Source organism: Adiantum capillus-veneris, chromosome 9, assembly GCF_014529385.1.
Source record: "Adiantum capillus-veneris isolate H3 chromosome 9, ASM1452938v2, whole genome shotgun sequence".
Lineage (NCBI taxonomy): Eukaryota > Viridiplantae > Streptophyta > Polypodiopsida > Polypodiales > Pteridaceae > Adiantum > Adiantum capillus-veneris.
This window is the reverse complement of record NC_140939.1, coordinates 19,690,352-19,698,291: the sequence shown is the minus strand read 5'-3', so window position 1 is coordinate 19,698,291 and position 7,940 is coordinate 19,690,352. Positions and strand designations below refer to the sequence as shown.

At 44.1% G+C, this 7,940-nt stretch overlaps 1 pseudogene; it reads left to right on the top strand.

Annotated features, from left to right (window-relative positions):
• Positions 1–5,058: 5,058 nt before the first annotated feature.
• On the top strand, positions 5,059–6,160 carry LOC147450200 (uncharacterized; annotated as a pseudogene).
• Positions 6,161–7,940: the final 1,780 nt, after the last annotated feature.

Sequence of the window (7,940 nt, the reverse complement as noted above, 5' to 3'; positions counted from 1 at the left end):
AGGTGTTAGTGCCATTACCCGTGACAAGGTACATGATGTGTGCGATGATGCATAGGTATAAACTCCATGCTTCACCATTTAGGATTGTCTCCATCGACTGACGTGCGGAAGTAATTTGCCGAAGAGCCACGCCCTAGAAAATTTGGAACCCCAAACTCAAAGATGGAGAAAGAAATACTCCTGTCAATCGTGTGAGAACTGCAATGCTCAGAAACCATGCCGAGAACCGGAATTGGCTGGCGCCAATAACAGCCTTGCTGTAAAAACCTTCAATCCATGCTTAGAAAACCAATACACCCCTTGGGCAGCAATCACGGCACAAATTGACATTCACAAACCCAGCAAAGTGCAGATGATTACATAACCAAATCAAAAAATTACTGCATACCATGCGACTTGCCTATCTGTCGATGACACATGAGCATGCATGCCAAGCATGTCGAATCACGTTAGTAAACCGTGCTCAACAATCAAACGTCACCTTGGAGGCTAATCGAGCCTTGCTTGAACATAACAATGTACAACTTATGCACCATCTGTTATGGATACCGCCTCCCAAAACTGTGCATTTCAATCGCGTAGAACCTGCATGACAACAGCGGAAGAGCATGCTTCGAGGGCCTTCCCGAAGTGCTTCCTTGAATTGACAAGCCGTGCATAAGGACGTATGGCTGATATTTTCAAGCTTCATGCAACCTTGACTGTCTTCACCCTTCCCGAAGTGCTTCCTTGAATTGACAAGCCGTGCATAAGGCCGTATGGCTGGTGTTTTCAAGCTTCATGCGACCTTGACTGTCTTCACCCCTCTTCCTTGAACTTGAATGGTTGCTCGCAACGATGATTGGCAACCCTCAAGCATTAGGCATACAATACCCGAAAGCTGCAAGACTGCAGAAACGTGTATTGCACTCGATGTGTAGGTCAAAATTGTCCTGGCTTTGTCGTACAGGACGAATAGGGTTGGAGGGGGTTCATTGTAGGCACCTCCCCTTAACTGGAAGGGCCCTAATCCCCTTGGGCGGCGGATATGAGGACAAACTTTTAAAAAAAAAAAAAAGCAAAAACTCCCTCTGCAGCGATGGCGGAACTTGCGCCCTGCAAGAAGTGCTCATCATATGAGTTATGGGCCAAATCACAGTGCGCTACAGGGTTGAAAACTGCTCCTCTCCCTCCTGCGAGCCCAAAGACACCGAGGACACTCAATTCGGCTCAGGTCCCCGGTCCTGGCTCTCCTTGTGCGCAGGCAGCCGCTCCCACGGCCCTGCATGTCGAGCTGTCCAAGGGGCATTGCCCTCCTTGTGGGATCCATAACCGGAGCTTTCCGAAGGGCTTTGCATGCAAAACTGAAGCATCATGCAAAGCTTCCACGAGCAGCATGCAGCCCCTTCGACCTGCAGCCCCTCCATCTCCCATGCTATGCTAATTCCATGGCGAAAGAAAGACGAGAATTGATTTGCCTACGCTTCTCCATGCTGAGAGAGAGAGAGAGAGAGAGAGAGAGAGAGAGAGAGAGAGAGAGAGAGAGAGAGAGAGAGAGAGAGAGAGAGAGAGAGAGAGAGAGAGAGAGAGAGAGAGAGAGAGAGAGAGAAGGCCCTGCCTCTTCCCCTCCTCCATGGCTGCTCCCTCCCCTGAGCTCTGATACCAATGTAAGACCGCGGGGGATTGGACCATGCAACTCTCCACCCAACCGTGCCATATATAGACTCCTAGCCCCTAAATATAGCGCCCCTTGACCGCATGTCCGTCCTGGCCCTTGGCCCTGCCCTTGGCCTGACATCAAGTGACACATTGATAATAGAAAATTCCCACCATGACAACTGTTGCTAGAGTGTCCATGGTAGCTTCTTCATCAACTTGTTCTCACTACTTATGTCCACTTTGAGTTGCAGAGAGGATGTTAAAGTTTATAGCATCTCAAGTGAATAACACAATGCGATCCCAATATTTATTTTGTCTTTAGGTATTTATTTTGTTTATTTGTCAAATCCTGGGTAGGGCAATTCACTAAAATAAGTATATAAGCACACCTAGCCCCAACTGTAAAGTAATTCATTGCCCAGTTGGTTGGTTTAGCAATCTCTCTCTCTCTCTCTCTCTCTCTCTCTCTCTCTCTCTCTCTCTTGTATTCTTCCCATTTCTCTATGCTTTCCTGTATGTATCTACTCCCCGATCCCTCCCTCTCAAAGAGATAGCTTTCTTGCATTCTTTGTTTGGTCTTTGTCTCTACTTCTTGTGAGCTTGGAGAGTCGAAGCACAACAAAAATGCAACTTTACCAATGCATGTGTTTGAGGGCACTTCTGCATGTAGAGTGAACGTTAGCAGTTCTCTAAACTTTCCATTTGCAGAAGCAAGCCTTGTTGACTGTGGGATAGAGAACTTTCTTTCCTGACTCTGATATAAAGGTAGAGTTGGGAAAAGAAGGTTTGCAAAGGTATATGACAACCTCAATGAGAAAACGAGGACGTCTTAACTGCTCTTAAGAGTATATTCTTAACCCCAAAAAGTACCATCTATACTATCTATTAAGCAGATAGGGATTCCAATAGCCATGTGGCTGCAAATGTAGCCTCCAATTGCTGGAACCCCTCATGTGCTTTTTACTGAGTGACGACAGGAGGCTACAATGTATGGTTTTTTGAGTGACGACTAAGCTCCCATTGTCATTATCAATTTTTATGTGGAATCTTGATCGCCAGATGCATCCACGTGTCCGTTCGCAGTGGCGGAAATCGTTTTTGTGTGTGTGTGTGTGCATGAGCGTCCTTCATGTGGGTGAGAGGCCCGACCTCATGAGAGCCCAAGCCTCACAGTCCAGAAAAACATTGGGTTGCCATGATATAGTCACTATAGATGGCGGCTCTGGGGGAGAGAGAGAGAGAGAGAGAGAGAGAGAGAGAGAGAGAGAGAGAGAGAGAGAGAGAGAGAGAGAGAGATAGAGAGAGAGAGAGAGAGAGAGAGAGAGAGAGAGAGAGAGAGAGAGAGAGAGAGAGAGAGAGAGAGAGAGAGAGAGAGAGAGAGAGATCATAGGCTTTTTTTAGTAAGTCCCCAAGCACCGGACACTTGTCCAATTCACTCCTAGACCTGTGCATGTGAATGTTCCTCTTAACAAACGTGTCGACCACTTCTCTCTCTTTCTTCGTATGAACCCTCCCTCCTACCACTAGCAATATCGCTTTTTTGGGGGTGGGGTGGGTGGGTTGGGGGGGGGGGGGGGGGGGGGGGGGGGGGGGGGGGGGAGGGGGGGTGTCTTTTTGCTTCAAAAATTTGGGACTCAATGATCTTCGCGGGACCAAGCCCTTGTGGACGCCTTGCCATGTAAGCACCATGCGACATTAACCACTGTCGACGACACAGAGATGCCATCTCTGGCTACATGGCCACCATAATCACCACCATGCACCACCTACGGGCACCAAAACCACTGACAATAGACACCTGCGCAGCGAGCACAACGTCGACAAGTACCACCACCATGGTTATGAGCTTAAGAGGAGGTCTCTCCCCATTGCACACCCACTAATGGTCACATTCCAGGATAAATAGCCTTTTATGGTGCTTAACACCTTCGCATATGGGTTTGTTCTCTGCCACGTGTCATCACCAGAGCATCCCACCTCCTTTAGGCTTTGAATCTTCAAAAAAACATTTAAAAAAAGTTACTTTTTGCCCCGACTTCATTCTCTTGCCATTTGTTGCCTGGAGCTCAGATAGCCAAGCCGTAAGATCTCGCCGGTAACCCACGGTATCAACTCCAAGCTGGGCAAACCCCATTGCCTTCCGACTTCTCTGGGCCCTCCAACCAAAGCTGCAAAAACTGAGAAACACATTTGAGACTGCTTCGCCCGCAACTACCGCCACACTTCAAACCGGCATATCTTCTCCGCCAAGACTCTGATTCCCGAGCCGTCAACTCCTGCTGACTCTACACATTACCTACTAATCTCTCGAACCTATTTGAGCCTTAAAAATCATGAGATGGCACAATTTTCAATGCAATCAATTGGGTACATTTTCGTCCCCCCTACAAAACTTCAAACCTTTGTATCCTGTCATTCGTAACACCGATTGTCGATCTGGAAAGACCGACGCACTCCACAAGATGAGCACTTTAACTCCATGCATTTTCTTAAGCCCTAGACCTTCATCTACAATTGTCCAATCCGGTACGAATTTGCAATCTATCCTAGATTCAAACTGCCATAACTTCTTAACTGTAGCTCGAATTGACGAGTCGTAAAGACATGCCTGTAGAGCACTTCAAGTACTGCAATTAATCAATAAACTCCCACCTATGAACGCTTCAAGCATACTCTCATTTAGCATTGACAAGTCAACTTTTGACCCTTTAAAGCCACGTTGGGCATATATTTAGCTTAAAATTAGCTTGTTATCAAGCCCTGACCATTGATCAATCATCATATAGCCTTCAAAGAAGCTTAACTGCATCCCTCTGCTCACTTTCCTTCCATGGAAGCGAAGTTGCACGACAACGGGTACCTTGATTGTCAAAATACTTTTTTTCACACCTTCACTTAAGAGACAATATCAAGTACAGAAGGTCTTTTACGCTACAAGTAGGGTTAAAATTACAACCCTTCCCGCTCTTCCCCATAGCTTCACCCTGCATATGAAGGGGAGTTTTGTGATATACCCTCCTTGGGATGTGCATGATACCTAGACTCCCCTTCCCATTGGACGGGCTCGTAAAAATTAAGCCTTCACTAGGAAGCGCAAGATCTCAAAAATCCCTTCATAGATAACTTTTATGCAAGCTACCATTTTGCCTATCAAACAAGTGCTCAAAATAATCTCGTGTCATGATATGTTAAAATGTGAAAATAACTTATTTTTCTCGTACATGTATGGACATATTAGCATGGTCATGTATATCTTAAGACATACGAAACATTGCCTGTCGATAGAAATTTGCCTCAATTTTAAGCTCTTATAAGCATCGGCAGAAATTTGCATCAATTTAAAGCACACCCTTAAATTTTACGCTCCCTTCAATTTTAAGCAGAGAATCGCTTCTCTTTACCACACCCGGCGATTTTACGCTTCTGTCGATTTTAGGCTCTGGCTACAAGCAGAGGATCTCAACGCTCAAGTCATGGAAAACGATCCGACGATTCTATCAAGACGTTGCTCCAAAAAGTACTGGAGACGCTTTGAAACTTGGCATGACAAAACATTAAAGACCATGGTTTGACAACAGGCGAAGCATTCTTCCTTAAGCAAGCATGCAATAAAAAATTGCACGGAGCCTCTATGCCAAAACAAACGCTTTGAAACTTGGCATGACAAAACATTAAATACCATGGTTTGACAACAGGCGAAGCATTCTTACTTAAGCATGCAATAAAAAATTGCACGGAGCCTCTATGCCAAAAAAACTTGCAATAGTTGGGTGTGTAACATGTCAGTGGAAAGTACCAGACAACACCCTTGAACATACTTTGCAAGGCTCTTGTGTATTATGTGAAAAGTGAGGACCGGTAGTCACTGTACTACACAATGTGTAACCATTAGACAACAATGCTGTTGAGGTAAAGCTGAAGGTCATCTTACCGAACACTGAGAAAGGTAGGTTTGGTTTCATGGCTGAAATTATAAAGAGTGACTCAAAGGCAGATTTGGCTTTACTTAAATCTCTTCGTTTAAATGAGAGGCTCAATCACATTATTTTTTTTGTTGAGTGGACTCAAATTGCCGCAAGAATCTCAAATAAAGTGTACTTGCTCTCTAATCCAAGTGTATTGGATACATAATTCCCTTCCAGGTTGAGCAAAGGAGACCGCCCATCTTTGCACATAGAAAGAGTTGTTTATAAGAGGGATCAGAGGCAGTGACTACTTATCCATGTTTTTGTGGTTGCTTAGGAGGGTTGGTACTTTGCTTTGGTACAGATGGAACATCAATGTGCGGCATTCATTTGGGGTCCATACATGAGACAAATCACTTGAGTACCTTAAATACGATCGAGGTAAAGGAGGGTCTCCAGTAGAAGGGAGCCTTTGGTCACTTCTACTTTGGTATTGCTGACTTCATAAACCCACCAAGACTGACCTTATATGAAAGGAAGGTACAATGTATTTTGATATGCTATCGATGTATTTTGTTAAGTTAAATTGTTTTTTATGTAAAATAAAGTTGGTGTAATTTTCTATGTATATGCACTCATCTACCATTTTGTCACTGGTATTGTCTTATGCTTGTGGTGTCTCGGCTTTTGTTATAGGTATATAGAATGGCTACCTTTTTCGTGAGATAGTCTTTTTTTAAAAGTTGATTCAACTGAGGCATCTAGGAATTTTTTTGTTTGATTGACTACCCGTTTGGAGTCTATAAAAAGGAGATTTTGTTAAGTATAGAGAGGAGTTCTACAAGTTGGTGAAGGTTGCAGATTTATAGAGCTCACTTTGATAATGTGTAGACTACTAATTGGAGCGGTTGTTGTTTGTGTTGGCTGATTCTAGTTTTTGACCCTATCCTCTTTACATTACATTTTGTTTCTCTTTCAATTGACATGGCAAAACGTGCCAAAAATGTCCAGGGTGTTTGGCTCACTCTTGATTCCTCCTTGGGGCTGGTATGCCATTGGAATGATTGATAAGCCATTGAGATTTTACTTTTTGAATTTCTGAGTTGATTGTTAGTTGCTGTGCTCGAAGATAGTCCAAAGTCACCAAGATCAGAAGAGGGGATAATTAGGGTCTGACAATTTGAGTGTAGATCTTTTCATTCTGAATATTACTCCACAATTATTAGAAGATGTGAAGGTGACAATGAGTGCTGGGTAAATTTTGAATTATTTGGAGGTTCGATCATGACAATATTGGAGCTTCGATCAAAAGGTTACCAGGATGAAGTGTGTTGCTTTATAAGTGCGGTTGATAAACCTATAGGCGGCACATACTAGTTTCATGAAAGACAATAACAACAAGATGCAAGCATTTAGCAGGAGTTACTTTGAAGGGGGTGCAGCATTGCTTGGAGATCATGGCCATTTACCTATTGCCCATCTGCTTGCTTCATACTTCAGTTTCCATTTCCCATCAACTATGAGGGTGCGATTGAACACTATCAACATGAGAGGGCTACAAATAGATCTTGGCCATTTATTGATGGTACTATCTGTTGAGTTTATCAGCTTTTGGGGCTCTGCTTTTAGCATCCCTTGTAATCTTTAAATAAGCAGGTAGGCCTCTCATAACTCAGAGCATTTGGACGTAGAGTCTGAGTGTGAGCGCGTGCCTACACTCTTGTATTTTGAACATAGATGAATACAAAAAGAATACCAAAAGGGGCGCCTGTCTTTGGGGCCAATATCTCTAGGCACGGAACTCCGCCGGGCCAGTGTCGAATCAATTGTGAACTGTGAACTGTTTTGAAGTGATTATTTGTGGTGTCGCGGTAAATTCTCGACTTGGAGTGTCCAACTCTGTTACAGTGGTATGAAAGCGCGGCCGATTTCTCTCCTACGGGAAATCCGATCCTTTTACACGACACCTATGGCTTCAGGCAAAGATAAGTCGACTCCCTCTACAACCGGAGATGCGGGAAGGGATCACAACGAAGATTCAGGCAAGGAGTATGGCCCGCCTCGGCCTACTTAGGCGGAGCGTCAAGAGATGGAGCGTCGACAATTGATCGGCGATGCAACAAAGATGATGCTTAATTTTGCAAAGGACTCGAAATTGACAAAATATATGAGCCAGACTTTTTTTGATGAGGTGCACACGCTGTCACAAAGTGATGACGTGGCGGACAACAGAAACCCTAATTTTCGGAAATCGCGGAGGCTTTTTTTTGTTTTTTTTTGAAAATGATGAGCGACGTGAATTTTGCTTTTTTTTTTATAAAAAAAGAGAAAAGACTCTCTAAGAGAGAGAGAACTGATGCTTTTTATTTTAAAAGCTTTTGGGGCTCTGCTTTTGGG